Source organism: Aquarana catesbeiana, linkage group LG07 (assembly GCF_042186555.1).
Source record: "Aquarana catesbeiana isolate 2022-GZ linkage group LG07, ASM4218655v1, whole genome shotgun sequence".
NCBI lineage: Eukaryota > Metazoa > Chordata > Amphibia > Anura > Ranidae > Aquarana > Aquarana catesbeiana.
In genome coordinates, this window is record NC_133330.1 from 45,283,624 (window position 1) to 45,310,536 (window position 26,913).

The 26,913-nt window shown below is 43.5% G+C and overlaps 1 pseudogene; it reads right to left on the reverse strand.

The window, feature by feature from the left end:
* Positions 1-26,913, reverse strand: part of LOC141103009 (peroxisomal acyl-coenzyme A oxidase 2-like) — a 105,848-nt pseudogene that overhangs the window by 72,573 nt on the left and 6,362 nt on the right.

The following is a 26,913-nucleotide window of genomic DNA, read 5'->3' on the forward strand; positions in this document are numbered from 1 at the left end:
GTCCTTTTTACACTTGCCTTCCTCCAATCTGATATGCAAAAAAACCACCACACACACACACACACACACACACACACATATACACACACACACACAGGGGATTTGTCCCCCTACATCTAGGTGGATTGGAGTGCAATTGGGTATAAACAGACAGCCAGTTTGTTTACATCTGGCCGCCCATAGAGCAGAGCAAGCTTTGTCTGTGTTCACTCTGCATAAACTGAGCAGACACGAACCTGTCATCTGTCTGCTCATCTCAGTAGGGAATCAGCGGACAGATGCCCTGCTGAGCAAATCAGATTCCGCCCCGCGTGGAAAGGGGCCTTATTGTCTACAACGAGGATTATAGGAACCCTCTTACACTATATTACCAAAAGTATTGGAACGCCTGCCTTTACACGCACATGAACTTTAATGGCATCCCAGTCTTAGTCCCTAGGGTTCAATATTGAGTTGGCCCACCCTTTGCAGCTATAACAGCTTCAACTCTTCTGGGAAGGCTGTCCACAAGGATTAGCAATGTGTTTATGAGAATGTTTGGCCATTCTTCCAAAAGTGCGCCCCAATACTTTTGGTAATATAGTGTATACACTGCACAACAGATGTACATGTTGAGTGGAGGAGGGGCGTTAGCCGTGCATCTGATCATCTAATAATTTCTTTACAGACAGACCATCAGCTCTCTGCAGGGCAGCCATCAGAAATTTTTGAGCCCCTTACACAGCTTTAGGCTTGCCCCCCCCCCCCCCCCCGAGCCTGACCACCAGCATTCCCCACGGGCCATCCCACTGAATCCACACACCGGCCACCTCCCCTGTACGCACTCAGCCCCCCAATTATATATATCAGGCTCCCCCACACACCTGTATATATATCAGGCCCCCCCACACACCTGTATATATGTCAGCCCCCCCCTCACACCTGTATATATGTCAGCCCCCCCTCACACCTGTATACAGTCAGGTCCATAAATATTGGGACATCGACACAATTCTAATCTTTTTGGCTCTATACACCACCACAATGGATTTGAAATGAAACGAACAAGATGTGCTTTAACTGCAGACTTTCAGCTTTAATTTGAGGGTATTTACATCCAAATCAGGTGAACGATGTAGGAATTACAACAGTTTGTATATATGCCTCCCACTTTTTAAAGGGACCAGAAGTAATGGGACAGATTAACAATCATCCAAACTTTCACTTTTTAATACTTGGTTGCAAATCCCCAGTCAATTACAGCCTGAAGTCTGAAACGCATAGACATCACCAGACGCTGGTTTCATCCCCGGTGATGCTCTGCCAGGCCTCTACTGCAACTGTCTTCAGTTCCTGCTTGTTCTTGGGGCATTTTCCCTTCAGTTTTGTATTCAGCAAGTGAAATGCATGCTCAATCGGATTCAGGTCAGGTGATTGACTTGGCCATTGCATAACATTCCACTTCTTTCCCTTAAAAAACTCTGATTGCTTTCGCAGTATGCTTCGGGTCATTGTCCATCTGCACTGTGAAGCGCAGTTGAATGAGTTCTGAAGCATTTTGCTGAATATGAGCAGATAATATTGCCCGAAACACTTCAGAATTCATCCTGCTGCTTTTGTCAGCAGTTACATCATCAATAAATACAAGAGAACCAGTTCCATTGGCAGCCATACATGACCATGCCATGACACTACCACCACCACCATGCTTCACTGATGAGGTGGTTCTTTGGATCATGAGCAGTTCCTTTCCTTCTCCATACTCTTCTCTTTCCATCACTCGGGTAAAAGTTGATCTTGGTCTCATCTGTCCATAGGATGTTGTTCCAGAACTGTGAAGGCTTTTTTAGATGTTGTTTGGCAAACTCTAATCTGGCCTTCCTGTTTTTGAGGCTCACCAATGGTTTACATCTTGTGGTGAACCCTCTGTATTTACTCTGGTGAAGTCTTCTTTTGATTGTTGACTTTGACACACATACACCTACCTCCTGGAGAGTGTTCTTGATCTGGCCAACTGTTGTGAAGGGTGTTTTCTTCACCAGGGAAATAATTCTTCGGTCATCCAACAGTTGTTTTCCGTGATCTTCTGGGTCTTTTGGTGTTGCTGAGCTCACCGGTGCGTTCTTTTTTAAGGATGTTCCAAACAGTTGATTTGGCCACACCTAATGTTTTTGCTATCCCTCTGATGGGTTTGTTTTGTTTTTTCAGCCTAATGATGGCTTGCTTCACTGATAGTGACAGCTCTTTGGATCTCATATTGAGAGTTGACAGCAACAGATTCCATATGCAAATAGTACACTTGAAATGAACTCTGGACCTTTTATCTGCTCCTTGTAAATGGGATAATGAGGGAATAACACACACCTGGCCATGGAACAGCTGAGCAGCCAATTGTCCCATTACTTTTGGTCCCTTCAAAAGTGGGAGGCACATATACAAACTGTGCCAATATTTATGGACCTGACTGTATATGTCAGCCCCCCACATACACAAATCTAAACACACAAGCTTCTGGCCCCTCCCTGTACACAAACAGCACCCCCTCCCTTTCCTTCACAGCCCCTACTTGTAAAGGAAATCTTCCTACCTAGTCCCAGCTCATTTTCACAAAGTTGACATATTGCTGACACAGAGGAGCACAGTACAGGCCGCTCACACGAGGGGTGCACATAGTAGCCAGAGGTGGTAGTAAAGAGCTCGATGTCTGAGCTCAATGACACAGAGCAGCAGAAGATGCGAGATCATTTCTCTAGTGCACAACACGGCTCCACTTCACCTGTCCTGTATTTTTCTGGCCCCTTACAGTTGTATTGGCTGTCCCCCCCTGATGGCGGCCCTAGCTCTCTGTATGGTCAGGTTTAGATCTTGCAAATGGTGATTAAAAAAGTGCTAGATATTTTTCCACAGAGACAAATACAGAATTATTATGATAAAACATTATGCAACTAATTAATCTGTAGTAACATACCATGTCCCAGCTCAGTCTGAGCGTAGGTTCCCAAGATTTGATAGTTGTTGGCAAGTGGCACCCACTTGGCGATTTGCTTATCTGTACCCAGTGCAGTGAGAGATTCTGTAAAGGCGTCATGGACTTTAAGAGAAAACTCTTCGCTGAGTGCCCTGGAAGAAGAAAACCAGTGTGAGTAGCCAAGTTCTTGGAGAATTGCTTAAAATGAGGAAGAAAAAAAAAAAAAAAAAGGGAGAAAGGGGGGTATAAAAATATAATAAAGAAAACATATTTTTTCAATAACGCACCCACAATTATCCCCATAGAGACCCTATTGTCATGATTAGGTTCAGAGACCAGTAGCTATAGCAGTAGAGAGGCTCCCACCAACTAGCAGGATTAGTGCACAAGCAGATCACCCTGGTAGATGACGCAGGCTCACCCCAGGCGTGGGGGATAAGCACTAATCCGTATTCATCATGTCTCCCGATGGAGGAGATAGATTTTGCTGCGTGCCAGTACCAGGTCGTGGTCCTTAGAATCACCTCACCGGGATATAAGCAAGGTGTGGTCCAGTAGCAGATATAGCAAGTATGGATCAAACAGAAGTATAGTCTGTAAACAAGCCAAAGGTTGGTAACATGTGGTTGCAGGTTGGGATCAAGCAGAAGTGTAGTCAAGGAACAATAGCTATAGAGAGCACAATAATCTGGCAAACAGAAAGTGCAAAGGCATGGCTTAAATAGAAAGTTCATTGGAGGATCAAAGAGTTCAAGGTTCACAAGAAACAAGGTACAAGACAAGATTGTTTGTGCCCGGTAAGTGCCGGACCTCCTATCGCGAGGTACTGTGTACCCTACCCCCATTAGAATGGAGGAGATGCATGGAACCGTGTAGGATGCAGGAGCCATCGCCTGCCCATCCCACAGCTCGCTGCCATCACCCGGATGGGGCAAATGCCAGTCTGATGGCAAGTTGGGGGGGGGGTTTACAGTGGCTGCATATTATGGGCACAGAATCTGCACATGGTGGGCACAGTGAGGCTGCAATTGATGTTTTTTTTCATAATTGTTCAGTTTGTTTGCGCCCCCCCCCAAAATATCTGGAGCACCAGCCGCCACTGGTGTGCACACTTATGCAACCACATTATTGTATTTTTACTTCCCTCCCCTAAAAGATTTCAGTTTGTTGTTTAACTGAGTTGTACAGTTTACAGGTCACATTAAAAAGGTGGAAAAAGTTCTGAAATGATTTATGTCTCATTTTTCACATCACAGAAACCTGACACAAAAGTGTAGACTTTTTATATCCATTGTATGTATGTTGAAGAAACCCACACATTTTGCCAAAGTAGCCAGGACATGTGTCAAAGACCCCCCCTTGGGTAGTCCTGGTCACCAATGGACAACTAAATAGGGTCAACGAACACATCAAAGGGGAGGAAACAAAGAGCAAAGACAGGAAAGAAAGACAAGTGTGAAGGGAAGGGGAGGGAGAAAGGGAAGATAGGGACCCGGGATCACCTGAGACACCTGTTAGCCTCCCTGGCGGTTTTCCCGAGTGTGGCTCGGGGTTAAAATTTAGGACCATTAGCGGTAACCCTGAGCCACACTCGGGATTACATCCTGGTGTGCCTTTACTTACCTTATCCCCGGGATCCTGCGATGTCCCCCGCAGTGTCCGTGGGCTCCGTCCTCCTCCGAAGCCTCTCCTTGCCAGGCTCCGTTCCCTGCGAGTGTCGCGACGCACGGGGGGCGGAGCCTGGCGGCAAATTAAAAAAAAAAAAAAAAGTAAAAATCATAACACATACAGTACTGTAATCTTACAGATTACAGTACTGTATAAAATTATTTCACATCCCTTTTGTCCCCAGTGCTTTGGCCCATGCCCTGCATGCAGTTTTATGTGATATATACTGTTCATTCTGCCTGGAAACTGGAGATTGTCCATAGCAACCAAAAAGTGTCCCTTTACGTCAAAAGTGGCTTTAGACCAGCTAGAAAACAGCGATAATAAATTAGAACACTTGCAGAATTGAGCGATAGTGAATCGTGGGGAAATTTATTTTATTACTATTTTTTTTTTTTTTAATTATTTATTATATTATAATTTATGTTTTTGTGTTTCAAACTTTATCATACCCGGGATATCTACTAGACTCCTGTTTGGACAGATTTAAGTGCGTTATTGTTAAGAATTACAGACCTACAATATAAAACACCAAATTTCCATGCAAAATAATTGTACCGCTTTCAGCACCTAAAATCCGAAATAATCATACCGCCAAGGAGGTTAAAGTCGACCCACGCTTGCCAGGGGGAGATCAGGGAAGGCATGCATTAACCACTGTTCCCAAATTTTTAAGAGCATAGCGTTCAAGTCTTTAAAGCGGAGTTCCACCCGCTCCTTTAAAAATTAAAAAGTCAGCCTCTCACATACTGTAGCTGCTGACTTTTAACCAGGGCTCTTGCGAGTAACTTTGACACCCTAAGCAAAACCAAATTTTGCCATCCCCTGGCTCTGCCCCCAACTCCACCCCCTTTGCCCTGCCCTTGCAACACATGTGACCTACCTGACCATTACACTGACCTACCTGACACATGCACTGACCCACCTACCTGACACATGCACTGACCCACCTGAGTCCTACTTCCTGCACTACTCACCCCCCTACATACAACTCGATATAAATCGGGGAGGATCCATCCTCCTCTTCACCTCTGCTCTTCATGGCTTCATCGACCATGACATCAGGGCTCTCCTCAGCACTGGGTGGGCAATATTGCTTAGGAGTCCCCGCCAGCGCCAATCAGACATGGTGTCCCCGCTGGCCCTGGGTCAGCAAGATGCTATCCAGCCACTCCATGGTGTCTCCGCTGGGCCAGCGCCATATCATCCAGCTGCTCCATGATGTGTCCCCACCGGCCGGGAGGTCAGCTAACAGACGCTGCACCTCTCCCAATGCTCCCATCTCCGAGCCCCGCCCCTCCGCTGCACTCACACAGACCGCACCAGAAGGATAGGCTCAAGTAAAGAAGTCCCGGAGCGGAGCTGTGAGATATTCCTGTGTGAGATGTGACAGCGGGGCGCTCAGCGGGACACATCGGGGGATTGGTAGCAGCTCGCCCTCCACTGAACAGGGAGGGGGGTGAGCAATCGGGAGAGGAGAGCCGAGCTTCACTGGGACAGAGGCCGTGCCCTAGGTGGTAGTGCGCTCTAGGAGGCTGCCTATGTCGCCTAATGGTAGCACCAGCCCTGCTTAACATTTGGACACTTACCTGTCCTGGAGTCCAGCGATGTCTGCACCGCAGCTGTTTCCATCAGCTGGTTGGATGCTGCCGCCACCATTGCAGTAAGGTAGCTCGGCAGTGTAGCCTTTCGGCTTCACAGCCGAATCCTTACCTTGCATGCGCTGCGCTCGCTCACTGGCCAAGAGAAGATGAGGCAGGAGGGGGACCAAGCTGCTGATGTAATTCGCCGCGGCCCAGTCTCTTAGAAGTGGGGACAGGGTACCTGTAAAAAGAAAAAAAAAAACAAAAAACTAAAAAAAACAAAAGAAACAAAAACAAACACACCACAGAAGTGGGGGAGGAATCAGATAAGTGGAAGTTCCACTTTTGGGTGGAGCTCCGGTTTAAGAATATTAGACATTTTTTAATTAAGCATCATGGCCGTCAAACGGTCTCTCACTCCCTGGAAGGGGACTGTAGGTTTCTTCTAGGCCTGAGCAATTATCCTTTTGACTGCTATGAACAAATAAAATGCCAGTTTTTGTTGACGCGCAAATAAGCCTGGGATGGGGCAATGCAGCAAAGCAAATTTAGCCTCCTTTCGGGTATTTAGGTGGAACAGGGAATACAGCAGACCAAACACTCAAGACCAAATGCCCACCAATCAAGGGCAGATCCACCAGGTATGCAAAACATGCCCCCCCCCCCCCCGATGGCCACCTGCCCAAAAATAGCGATCACTAGAGGTCAGGTTAGCATGGGCGATAAAGGCTGGGACCCAATACCACTTTATCTGCTGCCTCTAAGGTGGTAGTATCAAATGAACATCTCAGTACCCAAATCTTGTTCCCACTGAACCACATAAGAAAATGAAGTGCTTGATAAATCGGCCATTCAAGGATGCATAGAGAGTGGAGATGAGCCCTGGGGAACCCGGGGAGTGCTGACATATGCTCAAAAACGTTTTTCTGGTACGGATAGGAAGAGGTATGCTGGAGAGATGCTATTCAGTGTTGAAGCTGGAGGAAGTAAGAAAAAAAAAAAAAAAAAAAAAAAAAAAAAAGGTCACTCATGACTAAGACCAAGGGGAAACAAGGGGTTGTTGGTAATAGGTAGCAAGGGTAGAAAGGGAGACATGAGGGAGCTTGAGTACTTCACTGAATCCCATAGTTACAAAATATGTTGCATTAATGGGCTTAAAAGGCAGCAGGACGTAGTTTCTGTGGAAGTCATAAAAGACCCTGTACAGAAAGAGGAGCGTAATTACGGAGCTCCAAAAACACCCATAAAAAGGGAACATTGGATGAGGCGTGAAGCAGGGTCAGTTGAGAGATCTGGGCAGCCAAATAATATTTGGAGACATGGGGAACCCCCAGTCCTCTTTGTAGTCGGTGTATAAAACGGGTGGCCCTAGAGATTCTAGGACGTTTATTAGCCAGGTCCTCCCCAGGATCTTTAGATAATCGCTCAAAAGGGATATTGTCCAGAAGGACTGAGGTTCACTAGCATCCTCTGGCGTTTTAGGGATCATCGATATATGGGCCCGAAGAGCACCTAGAAAGGGCATCGATCCGTGTTTTAAGGCTTTAAAGTAATTGGCTAGGTGGGGTGCCAATAGGACAGGAAACTAGACATGTGTAATTCGTAAATTCATACATTTCGGAAATTCGAAAACCCGAAAATATAAAAATATAAACTAAACTTATCTATTACTATTAAATTATAGGTATTGGAATTTCCTTTCAAATTTGGTTGTTAGTGACCATAACAAAAACTAATTTATCCAAAGTTACGAATTACCTGAAGTAACGAATGCCGCATTGAAACAAATGGAACTAAACAAATTAATAATATAAAGTTTTTATTATGTTATTTATTATTAATTCATTATGTTCCATTCGTTTAGATACAGCATTCGTTATTTCAGAAAATTCATAACTTCGGATAAATTTGTACTAGTTACGTTCACTAACAGCTAAATTTGAAAGGAAATTCCAATACCTATAATTTAATAGTGAAGTTATTAGTTATTTCAGATTTACGAATTTACAAAATGTACGAATTTTCGAATATTCTAATTTACATATAATCGGAAAAATTTGTTAAACAGGTTTTTTGCATATTTCTGAATGAACGAATGTCAAAATTAGCCTATGTCTACAAAAGACGTCTTGTAGTATAAACCCATGAACCCGTCAGGGCTTAGAGCTTTAGAAGGCTTCAGGGATTTAATTGCCTGGAGGACTTCAGCCTCAGATATTTGCATTAAGGGCATCATGGGACCCATCTGGAAGCATAAAGAAGGTTCAGTTCACAAAAGAACTGTTCAGCCTGGAATAGGGTAAATGGGCCCAGTTTGGGATAGAGTGAGGAAAGAAACTCAGGAGAAGCCGGACAAGATCTGTAAAGGGTTAGAGGTGAGACCCGCCCTGTCCGCGTCCGAAGCCAAACAGCCCAATTTGGTTTGCCCACAGAGTTTAGTTTCTTATCCGTACAGGTACACTTTTTGTGCTCGGTCCACCGCAAAGCCTTTTCTGCTTGGAAGGTGCAAAGGAGATCCAACTCTGTCACCAAGGTATCACAAGCCCACCTTTGCACCACAGTAGGGCGTGCCTTCCAAAGTGCATCTGTAACCAGCAAGAGGGAATATAGTTTAGTGATACGAGTTCCCTATCCTGTTTACGCAAGGAAGCAAGCTAAATAGTGTGGACACGAATTGTAGCCTTATGGACTCAGTCAAAGCAACTGAGCCAGCGGTGTTGGCGAAGTATGTTTGTATTAAAGACTGGATGTGCTGACAGGTGGCCTGGGTAGTCAAGAAGGATTAAATTTATCTGCCAGTGAAAGGAGCGTTTAGAGAGGCCCAAAAGGGAGATGTTAAAAAACCAAAAGGCTCATGATTGGACCATGGTGAGGAGGGGATAGAGATCTTACGGACTAATGGAAGGTGATGAACCTGCAGAAAAAACGTGGTCAATCCTACAAAAGGTATCATGTGACAGAGTAATGGGTAAAGTCACAATCTGTAGTGTGGAGCTCCCTCTAGACATCAAGCCAAAGGATTGTAAAACTGCACACATTTGGGCCTCATGCGCCGGGACATGAGAGTAGCCCCTTGAGCAGATCGTCTGTCCAAGTTGAGGGCAATGTTGGAGTCGCCCATGAAAAGGAGTAAGCCCTTCTGTTGCTGGGAGACCACTTTACAGAGAGGAGAAAAAAGAAAAAAAAAAAAAAAACCCTCTATGCTGGAATCTATTAGGTGCGTAGCAGGAGACAATAGTTTCATCCTGGTCCCATAGAGTCCCCTGCAGAAGTAAATACCGATCTGTAGGTTCTGTAAACTCCAGCACACACGTAAAAGGAAGGATGTGCTTGAACGCAATCAAAAATACCTCTATGTTTGTCAGTGGCCGAGGCAGTATAAAACAATGTATTATGCAGGGAGAGAAAATATGATAAAATATAGAGATTTGAGGGTGGAGGGGCTACATTTGCTTAGGGAGGTGTGGAAAAAGGGTCAGGAAACTTCATAAAAAAAAAAAAATATATATCAATCTGTCATGAGATAATCTTGAAGGCTGCTAATGCAGACCATTCCTTCTGAAAAAAAGTTGGTTGCTAGGCCATCATACTGATGCTTTGGCTTCTATACTTTGTATCACTGACCGGAAACAAAGTATAAAAGATAAGGAAAGACTTGTTCCTCATTTACTATATGCATGTCTTGTGCCTAGAGTTGCCACCTCATCCCTTTAAACCTGAAGACTTTTGAACTACACAAGTTCTGAGGCTAATTAAATGCAGATAAGGCACAGAGTTTAATTATCACCTAATCAGCCACAGAACCTGTGTAATTAATATGTTTGGGTTTAAAAGGAGGAGGTCACGGTGGCAACCCTACTTGGGCCAATGGCGAAAAATGTGTTGATGCGAGACGCAGCCATGGAACACCACATTTATGTGATTGACCTAATATCACAGACTCCTTACTAGGCCTTAATGTTTGAAGGAAGAAATAGGCTTTTTCGCCCACAGCTATAACCAAAATCTTTTTCATTCTTCTGTACAGTTCTGACTTCTAAATTAGTGTTTTTTTTTTTATGCTGTTCTACCCTCACATTTGCCATCCACGTGAAATCCTGTTTCTGCCCCAGGATGAAAATGTAATATCAAAAACACAGTGACCCTTTCCATTGATTAGCCGCAGATTCTCATTATAAACGGATAAATGATTCTTCTAATACCTGTGGGGTGAACGCCTATGCCTGAATTGTATTTTATGAGGAATTAAGAATAATTCTCACATTCTAATACAGTAATTAATCGCCCTAAGGAGTTTTGTTAAGGAGTCAATAAAAACATAATGAGTTGGGATGGAAGAACATGCGCACTGGCATTATGCGTCTTTCAGTCTTAGTGATTTATTTACTAAAAGACAAATAGGCTGTTCACTTTGCAAGACGTTTTACCCCGGAGCTTAGTGAATAAGGTAAAGCTCTGCTGCTTTCCATCATCCAATCATTTACAAGCAAAGGTTGTATTTTTTTTCTTATTTTTTATTTTCCTTGTACGTGATTGGGTATTCTTTGTAAAGAAAGAATTCATCACCATATTCACTAAGCTCTGGGGCAAAATTTTCCTGCAAAGTGTAACTTCCCTTACACCGTGAAACAGCATATTTGCCTTTAGTAAATCATCCCCTCAAAATCCTCCTGTTAGGGAAGAACATATGGAAAACAATTGGAATTAAACTGACTGCACCTTCAAAAGCAGCAATATGGTGCATTTTTCTTGCGAGCTGATGATGCAAAGCTGATATGAAGTCTTTGCCAAGTGCTTTTGTGTTCTTTTATGTGTCATAAAAAAAAAAAAAAAAAAAGTTCCAAATTGTCATGTTGCAACAAAAAAAAAAATATAAAATGTATTTTATTGGGATTTTACGTAATAGACCAAACACAAAGTGGCTCATAATTGTGAAGTTGAAGGAAAATGATAAATGTTTTTCAACATTTACAAATAAATATCTGAAAAGTGTGGCGTGCATTTGTATTCAGCCCCCTTTACTCTGATACCCCTAACCAAAATCTAGTGGAACCAATTGCCTTCAGAAGTCACCTAATTAGTAAATAGAGTCCACCTGTGTGTAACTTTAATTTCAGTATAAAACACAGCTGTTCTGTGAAGCCCTCAGGTTTGTTAGAGAACCTTAGTGAACAAACAGCATCATGAAGGCCAAGGAACATACCAGACAGGTCAGAGATCAAAGTTGTTGAGAAGTTTAAAGTAGGGTAAGGTTATAAAAAAAAAAACATCTCAAGCTTTGAACATACCATATAGCACTGTTTAATTCATCATCCGAAAATGGAAAGGGCATGGCACAACTGCAAACCTACGAAGACATGGCCGTCCACCTAATCTGACAGGCTGGGCAAGGAGAGCATTAATCAGAGAAGCAGCCAAGAGGTCCATGGTAACTCTGGAGGATCTGCTGAGATCCACAGCTCAGGTGGGAGAATCTGTCCACAGAACAACTATTAGTCGTGCTCTCCACAAATCTGGCCTTTATGGAAGAGTGGCAAGAAGAAAGTCATTGTAGAAAGAAAGACATAAGAAGTTGCATTTGCAGTTTGTGAGAAGCCATGTGGGGGACACAGGAAACATGTGGAAGAAGGGGCTCTGGTCAGACGAGACCATAATTTAACTTTTTTGTCTAAAAGCAAAATGCTATGTGTGGCGGAAAACCAACACTGCACATCACCCTGAACACACCATCCCCACCATGAAACATGATGGTGGTGGCAGCATTATGTTGTAAGGATGCTTTTCTTCAGCAGGGACAGGGAAGCTGGTCAGAGTTGATGGAAAGATTGATGGAGTCAAATACAGGGCAATCTTAGAAGAAAACCTGTTAGAGTCTACTAAAGACTTGAGACTGGGGGAAGAGGTTCACCTTCCAGCAGTACAATAACCATAAACACACAGCAAGAGCTACAATAGAATGGTTTAAATCAAAGCATATTCATGTGTTTGAATGACCCAAAGTCTAGACCTAAATTAAATTGAGAATCTGTGGCAAGAATTGAAAATTACTGTTCACAGACACTCTCTATCCAATTGGACAGATCTTGAGCTTTTTTTTTTGCGAAGAAGAATGGGCAAAAATGTCACTCTCTAGATGTGCAACACTGGTAGAGACATCCCCAAAAAGAATTGCAGCTGTAATTTCAGAGAAAGGTGGTTCTACAAAGTATTGACTCGGAAGTAGCTACAAATGCACGCCACACTTTTTTTTTTTCAAATAAATATGTGAAAAGTTGAAAACCATTTATCATTTTCCTTCCACGTCACAATTATGTGCCTCTTTGTGCTGGTCTATCACATAAAATCCATTTAAGTTTTTGGTTGTAACATGACAAAATGTGGAAAATTTCAAGGGGTGTAAATACTTTTCAAGGCACTGTATACACACATACACACACACACACACACGATAGGAGGACTTCCATGTTGGGGTTGAAGGCAACACCTGGGAGGAGAACTGTATCAAAAGTACAAGTGTCACGTTTTTATTGCTTTCATGTCCACACTAGGCAAATGATGAAAAATCCAAAATTTTAAAGTTAAAACAGAACAAAAAGGGAGGAGAAAAATAAAATAAATCTTCCAATGGGGGACACCTGCTCTGGTGACAAGTGGCTCAGAGGAATTCTAGAGCTATATATAATGTTTTCTCTTCTTACTGATGGTCTCCCCAACTGGAAAAGCAAAAAAAAAAAAAATAAAAAAAAAAAAAAAAATTAGTAAATACAAATAAAGCAATGAGAATGGGTATACGTACAGCAAATAAAAACTTCAGAGTTTGTCTGAGTGTGTACAAAAACTCAAAGACAAAATGTATACAGTGCCTTAAAAAAAAAAAAAAAAAAAAAAGAAGTATTCATACCCCTTGAAATTTTCCACATTTTGTCATGTTACAACCAAGAACGTAAATGTATTTCATTGAAATTTTAGGCGATAGACGAACACAAAATGGCACATAATTGTGAAGTGGAACGAAAATTGTAAATGGTTTTCAAAAGTTTTTACAAAATATGTGAAAAGTGTGGCGTGCATTTGTATTCAGCCCCTTTATTCTGATACCCCCTAATTAAAATCTAGCGGATTGACTTTAGCAGGCGCCTAATTAGTAAATAGAGTCCACCTGTGTGCAATTTCATCTTTAGTATAAATTAGCTGTTCTGTGAAGCCCTCAGAGGTTTGTTAGAGAACCTTAATTAACAAACAGCATCATGAAGGCCAAGGAACACACCAGACAGGAATCTATTAGGTGCATAGTAGCAGACAATAGTTTCATCCTGGTCCCATAGAGCTCCCTGCAGAAGTAAATACCGATATGTAGGGTCTGCAAACTCCAGCACACACGTAAAAGGAAGGTTGCATTTGTATGCATTCAAAACACCTGACATGTTTGTCAGTGACCGAGGCAGTATAAAACAATGGATAATCGGGGACAGAAAACATGATAAATATAGAGATTTGAGGGCGGAGTGGGCTTCATTTGCTTAGGGAGGTGTAGAAAAAGGGGGATAGATAGATAGGCCACCATGCTGATTCTTTGGCTTCTATACTTTGTGTCACTGACCTGAAACAAGTATAAAGATAAGGAATGACACTTGTTCCTTATTTACAATATGCATGTCTTGGGCCAATGGCCAAAAATGTGTTGACGCAGCCAGGGAACACCACATTTATGTGACTGACCTAATATCACAGAATGCTAATTTGTAGTCCTGTGAGCCTCCAGGTAATTGACCAAATCTGGTCTCCAAAATAGTGCATCTTTGCAAATGATCAGCTGCTAACGTTACGCATGTCTCATAACCATGCAAAAAATAGTTAAACCAAATAGTACACACGCTGCGCTTATCAAAATAAAAATGTAAGAAATTTCTACTAAAATATTAATAAAGTGATATTGTGCTTAACATACAAAATCTATCAATACTATACATTAATGTGCAATAAACTTCAATAAATGAATAAATAGGTAAAAGTGCTCCAATCAGCCTATGTATTGCAAATATTCCACAAAGCTTTTGCAATTTTCAAACATTAATAGTGAATTCAAAACAAACATCCATGCGACACTAAATCGCATGGATGTTTGTTTTGAATTATCTATTAGCCCGGGTTCACACCTATACGAATTAGATGTGCGTTTCCGCACATCTAATTCGCATAGAAGGAGAATGTGACTGGCTCCCTATGGAGCCGGTTCACATATCTCCGGGGCGGCTGCGGAGCGCACTGCACAAAAACGCTGTGCGTCTTTGGCTCCGTTTCAGGGCCGAATTCAGGCATAGAATTGGCCCCGATTCGTCCCTGAAACGGGGAACAGGGACGCGTAGCGCTCCTGTGCGATCCGCAGCCCGTTGTAGTGTGAACCCGGGCTCAATGTTTGAAAATTGCACAAGCTTTGTGGAATATTTGCAATACACAGGCTGATTGGAGCACTTTTACCTATGTATTCATTCTTTGAAGTTTATTGCACATTAATGTATAGTATTAATAGATTTTGTATGTTAAGCACTATATCACTTTATTAATATTTTAGTAGAAATTTCTTACATTTTTATTTTGATAAGCGCAGGATGTGTACTATTTGGTTGACCTAATATCACAGACTCCATACTAGGCCTTCTTAATATTTGAAGGAAGAATTTTTTTTTTGCCCACAGCTATAACCAAAATATTTTTCATTCTTTGTACAGTTCTGACTTCTAGATAAGTGTCCTCTTAAAAGTAGACTGAAGCCAATGAAAGCCTGTGAATTTTTTTTTTTCTACCCTCACATTTGCCATCCACGTGAAATCCTGTTTCTGCCCCAGGATGAAAATTAAATATATTAAAAAACACAGTGGCCCTTTCCATTGATCAGCCGCAGATTCTCATTATAAACGGATAAACGATTCTTCTAATACCTGTGGGGTGAACGCCTATGCCTGAATTGTATTTTATGAAGATATAAGAATAATTCTCACATTCTAATACAGTAATTAATCGCCCTAAGGAGTTCTTTGTTAAGGATTCAATAAAACATAATGATTTGCGATGGAAGCACATGCACACTGGCATTATGCTTCTTTCAGTCTTATTGGTTTATTTACTAAAAGACTTCACTTTGCAAGGGAAGTTGCACTTTAACACTTTTTACCCCGGAGCTCAGTGAATAAGGTAAAGCTCTGCTGCTTTCCATCATCCAATCATTTACAAGCAAAAATTGTATTTTGTTATTTTCCCTTGTACGCGATTGGGTATTCTTTGCAAAGTAAAACTTCACCACCATATTCACTAAGCTCTGGGGCAAATTCTCCTGCAAAGTGCAACTTCCATTATACCGTGAACAGCCCATTTGCTTTTAGCAAATCATCCCCTCAGAATTCTCCTGTTAGGGAAGGACACATGGAAAACAATTGGAATTATATGGACTGCTCCTTCAAAAGCAGCATTTTTTGAAGAATTAAGAATAATTCTCACATTCTAATACACTAATTGCCCTAAGGAGTTCTTTGTTAAGGAGTCAATAAAAACATAATGATTTGGAATGGAAGCACGTGCGCACTGGCATTATGCTTCTTTCATTTATTTCTTTTCTTAGTGGTTTATTTACTAAGAGACAATAGGCTGTTCACTTTGCAAGACGTTTTACCCCGGAGCTTAGTGAATGAGGTAAAGCTCTGCTGCTTTCCATCATCCAATCATTTACAAGCAAAAATAGTTTTTGTTTTTTTTTTTTCCCCTCTTGTACGTGATTGGGTATTTTTTGCAAAGTAAAACTTCACCACCATATTCACTAAGCTCTGAGGCAAATTTTCCTGCAAAGTGCAACTTCCCTTACACCGTGAACAGCCCATTTGCCTTTAGTAAATCATCCCCCCAGAATTCTCCTGTTAGGGAAGGACATATGGAAAAACAATTGGAATTAAATCGATTGCACCTTCAAAAAGCAGCAATATGGTGCATTTTTCTTGCGAGCTGATGCAAGGCTGCTAAGTGCTTTTGTGTTTCTTGATGTGTCATACTCTTGAAATTGTCCACATTTTGTCATGTTACAACCAAAAACAAATGTATTTTATTGGGATTTTATGTAATAGTGTGAAGGAATGTGATGTAGATAATAATAATAGTAATCTGAAAATGTCTATTTTCTTATGTGCATACATATTTTTCTCCTTACTCATTATATAAGTATACAGGTTTGCTCTGTTAGTATATTTTCTCAAGATGGCGGGTACCCCCTACATCCCACACATCAGAAGAATGCGGAACTGAAGATAAAACCAAAGACAGCCAAACCTCGTTATGAACATTCTCCATTTTCTTTTTCTATCTTAACCAATGAGATGTACCTATTAGACTAACATAGCAATGACGTATTTGTGTGTATAAAACATTAACACCGCCTTGAATAAATTAGAAGTGTAAAAAGTAACGGTGCTGAGCGTGTCTCAGAGTGTTTACTTTTATATGCATGCATATCAACACTTTTCAAATTAGAGACAGCAGCAGATAACCTTGGGCTCGATTGGAGCTCTTAATCATTTCCTTAACAGATGGTGCCGAAACCCGGGACCTCAGGCTACAGTCGAAGTTATACCGCGACAAGCATTCGGGCGTTAACTGATTGATGAGAGTGGGGTTTGCGCAGCCCTAACAGTACCGGTGAGTTTGATTAATATTCTTACCACTGTACGACTCTCTTATCTTTCGGTTGACGGCTGGATTCTGTCGGTATGCTGAGACTGTCTTAGAGGCAGGTATTTCCTCGCCTGAGGTTGTTTAACGAACCTGTCAATGGGTTTCTGCTGTCTGTATTTGTTCACTGTCTGCCATTCTTTGGGCTACGAAACTCAGCAGTCTAAAAGTGCTACATGTGTGAATGTGTGTTCTCATTTCCAGACGAGCTGTCGGCTTCTGGAATGAGATGGGTTATTGTGGCAGTCGGTTATAGGACGGTTACTCAAGGATTTGTCGGATCTTTAAAAGGAAATCTCAGCTGCTGGCGTTGCAGTCTGAAAGCATTACAGATGTGTCACCCCCAGATGTGCTGTTGGCCTCTGGGAGGTAACTGTAATGATGGCCTTTAACTGGATTGTGAAGGGGGTGATGTCTGCCCCTGGGGTTATCTTAGCCTGCTGAAATTTTGCAGTTCGAAGAGTGGCAGGTGTAATGTCCTGTCGTGAGTGTATTTGTGATTTACTGTTTGCTACGTTGCTCCCTATTACCCCTGATGTGTTTGTTCTTGTTCTGAGATTAACCGTACATTAGTCTTATGTGCCCCCACCGAAGGAATTTGTTGATAAGAACACTGAGAAAAAATATTAACCCCTTGGTTGAGAGAGAGAAAAGAAAGTGAGTGATATTGTAAAGAAGGAGAGAAGAAGATGTTGAAATAGTTAACAAAGTTGAAAGAAGTGGCGAAAGTTATGTTGCTGAAGAAACAGGGAGAAAAATCCTGTGGGATAAAGAAAATTGGATAAAGGAAGTTAAGAAAGATGGCGATTGTATTATGTATATCACAGAGCTGATGATATGTTGGAACTTGAAACAAAGGAGGGGAGGGACAGCACTGCCCTCCGTCTAACAACCACTCCTTTCTCACCACCCAAGCACAACCCACTGTGACAACTCAGCCCGGCGGCCATCTTAGTGCACCCATGCCTTCACTTTCTACCCAGTCCAGTGCACTTCCTGCCGGCGGCCATCTTGGTACACCCAGTAAGCTTAAACAGCCTGTACCCAGCCCTCCCTGTTTTAAACCAAGATGGTTCATACCACACACCTGTCTTCCCCAATACGGGAGCATCACATTCCCAGGCCGGATATGTTAATGATGAAGAAGCATCTGAGTGGGAAGCCCAACAGCAGGCAGCAAGGTCACCCACTGATTTAACCCCCAATCCGGCTCCAGACTCTCAGTTCCGAGAGGATCTCAAACACATGCTGGCAACCGTAAGGAACAGTGCTTCTTGCCAGCCCCCGCCCCAACAACAGTCTTGGTTACCAGAAGGGGCACCAGTGATGTATGTCGCTTTTACTCTATCACAAGCAGCGGCCTTAGTGACAAGTCTGCCTGACCCAGAGAAGCAGCCAATTCCCTTCTACCACAGGATAGTGCAAATACAAGAAACTTACTCAGCTGCCTGGAGAGACTTGATCAGCCTATGCCAAATCAAAGCAGGACATGTCTTTTGGCCAGTCATGCAGACGGCCTTCAATGATGCCAGCCTGACAAGTGCCACTTCCTACACCTCAGGCGTGGAGTTCTGTGCACAACTCCACGACTGGGCAAAGGAGAAGTTGACGGATCAGAAGACCACAATCCAAGATATTACCCAAGATAAAGGGGAGTCTGAAGAAGTATCATACTAAACTCGTACAGGCCTTTGAGGATCTGAGTTTCTCCCACTATGAAAAGAGACACACACGTTTCCTGCGTGGGAGTGGATGGGGTGCTTCGCTCCAGTCCATTTGCAGAGCCACTCCAAGTGGGGACATTTCCTGATTTGCTTGCCAGATTTGTGGTGTCCTCTACATGTCCCTTGAATCTACTAGGAGCTGATGTGTTGTCCGGACTACAGGCCTCAATCAGGACACGCCTGAAGGGGGGATGAAGTTACATACTCCCCTATCTTTAGAAGACTCATCTGCCTTGTGTTCTCTGCCTCTCCTGATGACACTTAATGAAGAAAAAAAACTTCAAGCTCAATACTGCAGGAAGTACTTGACAGAATCCCTGCGTGCCTATGGTCCACAGGACCGGAAGACAACGGTCACTTAAAGGTGCCACCAGTTTCAGTCAAGCTAAAAGAGGGCGCATCATTGCCCCGGAAACCACAATAACCCCAAGAAGAGAACCCCTAAAGGAGAACCAGGTACCTGCTGTGGATGCCTTTGACTGCAAAATACCTCACAGAGGTGGACCTTACAAACGTTTTCTTCAGTGTCCACCCTCACCCCTCCTGCTGGTACCTTTTTGCATTCATCCACGGAAAGAAACGGAAACATACCTAAACAGTTGTGCCACAAGGGGTACAGAACTTTCCAAGCCAGTCTGCAAAAACTATGGCTATCATCCTTGACACATGACAAGAGGAACAGCCGGAAGTGATTCTCTTCCAATATGTTGATGACCTTCTCCTTTGTGCAGCTGACTTACCCCCTGTTGAAGTCACCTCAGAAAGCCTGTTGTGCTATCTTGCCAACCAGGGCTGCAGAGCCTCAAAGCCCAAATTGCAGTGGTGCTCAACACCTGTCATTTTCCTTGGACTAATTTCCGAGTGCAGAGCATGGATTCCAGAAGCCTTCCTACTGATGCTCTGCAATCAGACCCTTCCAGATGTCTCCTGAAGAAATATCTAAAAAGTTTGAAGCCTTTAAGTGCGCCACCCCCGGCGCTAGGGCTCCCAGCCTACGGCAAAACGCTCAAGTTCTTTGTATCCGAACGTCTGGGACATGCTGCAGGTGTACTCACCCAATCACACGGCATCAGCCTACGCCCTGTAGGATATTATTCCTGTCGACTGGATGTGGTAGCAAGAGGAGGCCTATTGTGTCTGTGAGCTGGCTTTGCTACACAAGCCTTGCTTGACAAAACTTTGAACTTGGTCCTCGGACACTGCCTCGTTCTGCTTGCTCCCCATGACGTTGTTGCCATATTCAACCAAGATCCAGCCGAAACACTAGTCTACTACCAGACACTTGAGACTCCTGTGTTCCCTCCTACTGGACAGCATTACTCTATTAAGTTGTCAAACACTGAACCCTACCACCCTTCTTCCACTTCTCGAGGGGGGAAAGGAGGAGGAGGAGTAGAGTCTTGACTTGTTACCCCATGACCACACAGGACACGCGGTCACCACTGAAAACACTGTTCTACAAGCTGAAGCCTTACCACTGGTGATGTCTGCACAGGAGGCAGAGCTGTAAGCACTTACTACAGCACGTAAATGGGCAGAGGGAAAAAGAGCCAACATTCATATGGACTCAAGATATGCTTTCAGCATTGCCCATGATTATGGTGTTATCTAGGACAGAGGATTCCTGATGGCTGCAGGAACACTTGTGAAAACTTGATTGATGCCTTGCTTCTCCCAACCCAAGTGACTATTCTGAGTAAAGCACACGACAAAATGAACTCAAAGGAAGCTTAAGGCAATCATCGAGCCAATACAGCTGCCAAACAGACAGCTGGTGGTCCACGGGAAATGGACAGCAGGGTGGTAGAAGAAGACCACCCCGTGCTTACCTTACAGACTTTCCCAGTGGACAGAGTTTATCTAAAAGAACTACAGGAAACAACAAGTGCGGATAAGAAGGAAAGCTGGAAACGGAGAGGAGCAACTCTCAGAAATGGACTATTCGAGTGCAACAAGAAGCCTTGTCTACCCAGGAGTATGTACCCAGCCGTGGTGCAATGGGCACATGGAGCTGCCCACTTGACAAAGACTTTTATGAACTCTCTTATCAACAAGTGTTGCACCAAGAGTTACTCCACTGACCGACAGCTTCTGCAGATCATGCATTATCTGCACCAAATGTAACCCAGGATGCACAGAAGAAGCACAGAAGAAGCACAGAAGAAGCACCTGGCAAAAGCCCTATACCCCATTCCAGAGGATGCAAATTGATCATTCTCAAGTGCCAAGAAGTGGCAGATTCGAATACGCCCTAGTGGAAGTGGTCATGACTGCCAGGACCACAGCTAAGAAACTACTGAGTGAGATAGTATGTAGATTTGGGGTCCCAGAGGTGATATTGAGAGATCAGGGACCAGCCCTAACAACAACCCTTACTAAAGAGATTTGGGCAGCACTGGGGGTTCAGTTGGCACTACACATCCCATACCACCCTCAAAGTAGCGGGAAGGTAGAAAGGATGAATGGGACACTAAAAACAGGATGTTAAAGATGGCCCAAGAGACTAACATGAGTTGGCCAGACAGTTAGCCCATTGCCCTGTTCAGTGTCAGACACACCCCCAGGGGAAACATGCCCTATCCCCTTATGACATTTTGTTTGGTTCAGCTCCCAGACTTGGTTGTTACTTTCCACAACAGTTACAGTCTGATGTGTTGACTAATTATGTAACCACATTATCACGAGAATTAACCTGAATGCATGTCCAGGTGTTTTCTTCCATTCCAGATCCTGAATTAGATATAGGAACACACCAACTACTGTCTGGAGATACTTGAGCCAAGTTATGATGGTCCATTCCAAGTTTTGCTGACCACAGCCACCTCAGTCAAGTTGGCCAGGAAGAACACCTGAATGCACGCTTATCACTGCAGGAGAGCGTGTTTTCGGGTGCTGCATATCCTTTTCCTGTTTGATCTAGGGGGGAGGGGGCCCAGGGGGTGGCCATCACAAAAATGATAACATAATTACGTTTTAGTGTAACTCTTCAGGTACACATGTGACCACCTTTACCTTAGATTACTGTGACATAGTACCTTGTCCGTTTGACCCTTCATGGTGATGCCATTGGTACAGTGATATCCCTGACGGTAAGGACATATATGTATGCCACACAGACAGTTACTGGGGACAGAGTTGTGGTTTCTGTGGGAGCCAGTGGGTTGGAACACAGGGCCAGACTGGGCGACCACAGAGTGCATTTGACAAAAAAAAAAAAAAAAGGAAGATGAAAATAGAAAGCCCTATATCCTAACCAAAGATACCCCTGATACATACACTGACCCAGCACACAGTCAGAGGAGGAAGCGAGCAGCTCTCTCCGGAAGCTTTGATCCTCATGTATACATACATGTCATAGGGGTTACAAGGGGGGTCCCTGATGAGTTTAAAGCCAGGGATCAGGTAAAAGCTGGTTTTGAGTCTTTGATCCCCATAACAACTGTCAGCAAGAATGTAGATTGGATTAACTACATGTCATGGTTATGCAATAGAGTTTGTCAATCAGCATACCTGTCTCCATGTGTTCATCTCTAGAGACCAGCTGACCCTCACCTAACTGCTTTTGTAACCTCTCCTCTAAGCATGGCCCCACCCCAGGCCCTATCAGGGAACCCTATATTAACCTGTGCACTGCAAGCCAGCAGTGCTGATCAACCACTGTGTGTTAGCCTCTGTGTGTACTTGCTGTGTTTCCTACATCTGATTCCTGTTACCGACCTTAGCTTGTCCCTTACTTTCCTTGTTGTTCCAGCCTGCTGCCTCCTTCCTCTTCTCCTGTAGTCTACCGTGAGCGTGAGCTGTGAGACCCTGGGGGCCGCGACCTGGAGCCAGACTGCAGCGCAGTCCATCCTTACCTTTAAAGGCTCTGGTGAACACCTGCTGGCTCTTAGACCCCGCGCCCTGGGGAATCTATGCTCTAGCTCCCAGTGAGATCTGTGTCAGTGATCCAGTAGACCTGCTTCCTGAACCTCCCAGGGTTCAATCCGCAGCAGTCACCCGTAGGGTCCACTACCTTGCGGTGCACTCCTGATCCCAACGGTGTGCATCTGTCACCCAGCCTCTAGGTGACCTGACACTACACATATTATAACCAACAGAGATTTGTAAATTACACTAAAAATGCCCTCCAGGGAATTGCTGACCAGTTAGCCCCCACTTCCTACATGACATTCCAGGACCGGATGGCCTTAGACATGGTGCTAGCTGGGAAAGGAGGTGTTTTGTAAAATCATAGGAAAAAAAAAACAGGAACTTGCTGCACATACATTCCTGATAATACTGGCCCAAATGGTAAGGTTACTTTAGCTATAAAGAAATTAGAAGATCTGTCACTAGAGTTGAAGAAGAACTCAGGTATCACAGACCCATGGGACCAATATTTTAGCTGGATGAGTGGGTGGCAGAAGGTGCTCGCCCAGATACGGGTAACGGTATTAATAATCCTGGTTCTTTTAGCCCTGATTGTATGCTGTATTCTACCTTTTGTAAAAAGTTAATGAGCAAGGCTGTAGACAATAGCACACCTACATTTCTCCACCAAGAAGAAGAGGACCCCCTTATGATGGAAGATGACAAACCCTTCACTCCTCTACAGTCACTGCCTGTCCAAAATCTCACAATCCTATAGGGTTATAGGGATAGATAGCGCCTGACTGCACCTCTCCTTCTGTATCGAGGAGGGAAGTGAACAGTTGCTGCCCAATTCTATATACAGCCAAAAAGAGTTGCTGAGGAGAAGGGCCAGGCCAAAGTAGGACCTTTAGTATTAGGGACAGAAAAGAGAAAATAGTCATTTTAGGGGGGATTGTGAAGGAATGTGATGTAGATAATAATAATAGTAATCTGAAAATGTCTATTTTCTTATGTGCATACATATTTTTCTCCTTACTCATTATATAAGTATTACAGGTTTGCTCTGTTCCTATATTTTCTCAAGATGGCGGGTACCCCCTACATCCCACACATCAGAAGAATGCGGAACTGAAGATAAAACCAAAGACAGCCAAACCTCGTTATGAACATTCTCCATTTTCTTTTTCTATCTTAACCAATGAGATGTACCTATTAGACTAACATAGCAATGACGTATTTGTGTGTATAAAACATTAACACTGCCTTGAATAAATTAGAAGTGTAAAAAGTAACGGTGCTGAGCGTGTCTCAGAGTGTTTACTTTTATATGCATGCATATCAACACTTTTCAAATTAGAGACAGCAGCAGATAACCTTGGGCTCGATTGGAGCTCTTAATCATTTCCTTAACAATAGGACCGACACAGAGTTGGCACATAATTGTAAAATGGAAGGAAAATAAATGGTTTTCAAATTTTTTTACAAATAAATATCTGTGGTTTGTTAGAGAACTTTAGTGAACAAACAGCATCATGAAGGCCAAGGAACACACCAGACAGGTCAGGGATAAAGTTGCGGAAAAGTTTAAAAGCAGGCATAGCGCTTCCCCCATAGAACCGCTGGTGAATATGGGCAACTCCAACCCCACACAGCCAGGCACACGAATCTTAAGATGGCGCCGCGGGTCTATTCTTATAGCGGCCAGCACTTAAGATGGCGCCGCGGGTCTATTTATACCCAGAGCGTGGTGACGGGCGGCACTTGGCCCAACCCCCAGACGACGTCCTATCGTGACGAAACGCGTAGGGTGTGGCCTATGACGCTGACGTCACTACGCTGTTCCTCTTTGCTGAACTGGATGGGAAGTGTATGCACAGCGGGAAGCCTGCGGAGACGCTGTATCATTGAGATTACTCTGACACTCGTTTATTTGAACTACTTGTAAGTGCATCTTTTTATTCATTAAATATTATTGATTGGAACGATTACACTATGGGAGCCTTTCTTGCTTTTATTTCCGGAGCCATACAGCCTCAGCCACAGACCCAGATGCTGGTATAGGTTATTGGGAAACCTTTAATCTCCCATATGCCTGGATAGACCTTTGTTGGTCTTTTGAGTCGGTAAGGAGCCTCATATCCACTTGGGTGTATTCACTTTTTGGGAGATTGGATTTCCTTTATCACGGATTTTGGACTAGTTCTTCTTTTTTTCGTTTATGAACTTTATATATGAAATTTTTTTAATCGCACTATTTGTGATGGGACTTTTTATGTGCTCTTTTTGGTTTATTTGACACTATTAATTTTAGTATCTCATTATACACATATCCTACAGTGGTCATAAATTATTATGTTAATTTTTCACGTTATTAATTATGATATTATGTTTTAATAATTTTTAATAATTTTGGTATTTTCATTTATTGGTTGTCCTTAGCGCTGCATAATATTAATACACGAATCTTCCACACACGCTGGTGCCAGAAATCATTCATTGCGGCTTTGTTTTTGTATTTTATTAGGGGAGTGAAACTTGCCGAAGGTTAATACGCGATGCCCCCTTGATCAACACAGAATTCTTCAGGGACACAACTATATACACTTCTCCTCTACTTCCAGCACAATCTTCCCAGGACCAGCTAGCACTGAAAAGATGATCTAACACATACTCAGTCAGATCCAGAGCAAGTGCCCTTTTGCAGGCAGGGACCGTGGGCCCCTTTGGTAGTGTAGCAGAAAAGAGGTCTTAGTGCTTAGCTTTCCTATTCCGGTGCTAGTGATCCCAGTACCACCTCTTCAGGCACTGCCAACCAGCCTGGCAGCAGCTGTCCCTTTTCACTAGCCCTCCTGGCTATTTCTCCATAGTCCTCCCAGACTGACTCTTCATCCATCCCAGACTGCTTGCACCCAGTCCCTTCAGGCATGCCTCTCAGTTCTCTGACTGCAATACTCACCAGCCCCCCTGGCTGTCTTCCTCCCTGGAGATGAGATTTGCCCAGCGGTGTTCTCCTGCTGTCCTCTTCTTGCTCCCGTGCCTCCTGGTCAGGATCCCCCTGTGTGTCTTGAAGTCCCTTCTGCACTTGGAGCCCAGGCCTGAGTTCCACCCCCCCAGACTAGGGGGGGGATCTTCTCAAAGACCTCTGACAGCCTAACACTCCATCTTCCACCCGAACTCCACTGCCCCAGCTGGGCTGACCCTGAGAATTTGAGGGGCCCTGCCCCCTGCCAACCCATCTGTTGGGGGATTGGTCAGGGCCCTCATGAATACCCCAGGCAGCTCCTCCTCCCTTCCACTCCCATCCCTCTAGAACCTTCTAAATGTTTCTAGCAGTCGAGGGAGGTCTTAAAGATGCTGCCTGCGAGTCATACATGCCTCCCTGAGTCACTCACCCAACCCAGAATCACAACAACACAGGTTTGGCTGCCAGCCAAGCCTGAACAATTTACCTACCCTGTACATACCCTAACCTAGCAACACTAGGGGGTGCTACAAAAAAAATCCCAAGATTTAAACATCTCCTGCTCAAGGATAGACTGTTACAGAGGTGACATGGTGATGGGCCTAGCATACACTTGTATGACCTGTTTGAGGGACGGCACACAATCTATAGATTTATAAGTTTGTTTTTTGTGATGTTTTCTGAAATATGCACATAATGAACCCTATTCTGAAGTTGTAGAATTTATATCTTGCCAAGATACACTAATTCTGTATATTGGTTCGATTTCTGGAATATCTGGTCATTATTGTACTATATACCTTACCGGAGGCTTGTTTCTAATCCCGTTGTTTGTATCTTTGTACCTTTTCTCTTTGACCTTTTATACAAAAAAAAAAATTCTAATTAAAAAAATAAATAAAATAATGGAAGGTGGGTGAATTCACCAGAGTTGTAGTAGCTGTTATCCTACCACTGCATAAGTACGATTAGGAATAGTTAGCCCATACACAGGTGGGAGCGAGTCCAAGCCTCCCAGCATCTAAAGTCTTAACTAGCACAGACCAATTAAGACAGCCTCAAGAGGAGGTCACCATATTATCCTGGAGGTAATCAGACACCTGTAGAGCTTAACAAGCAATCATTAAATACAGGTTAGTATATGTAGCTCTTGCATAGAGGTTTGCACCAGGAACCTATCAATTAAGAGTTGCAGGATAATATTTTTCCTTTTGTTCAGCCAAGAGGTGGGCTGTAGCCCAAACCACAAGAGGTCCTGATTAACTCTTACACACCAACAAATATAACAACAGTGTAAGGAGGAATAGGTGGAGCTTGTTGAGATGTTACCCATAGCAAGCAACCCCTACAAGGAGAATATGTTCCCAAGGTTACCCCTTACTGTGCCTCCCCACCGTATGGATAAACATTAGGAGGCAAGTTTTTAAGTGAAAAACCATCTTGGAGCTACATGCCAGGTTCATA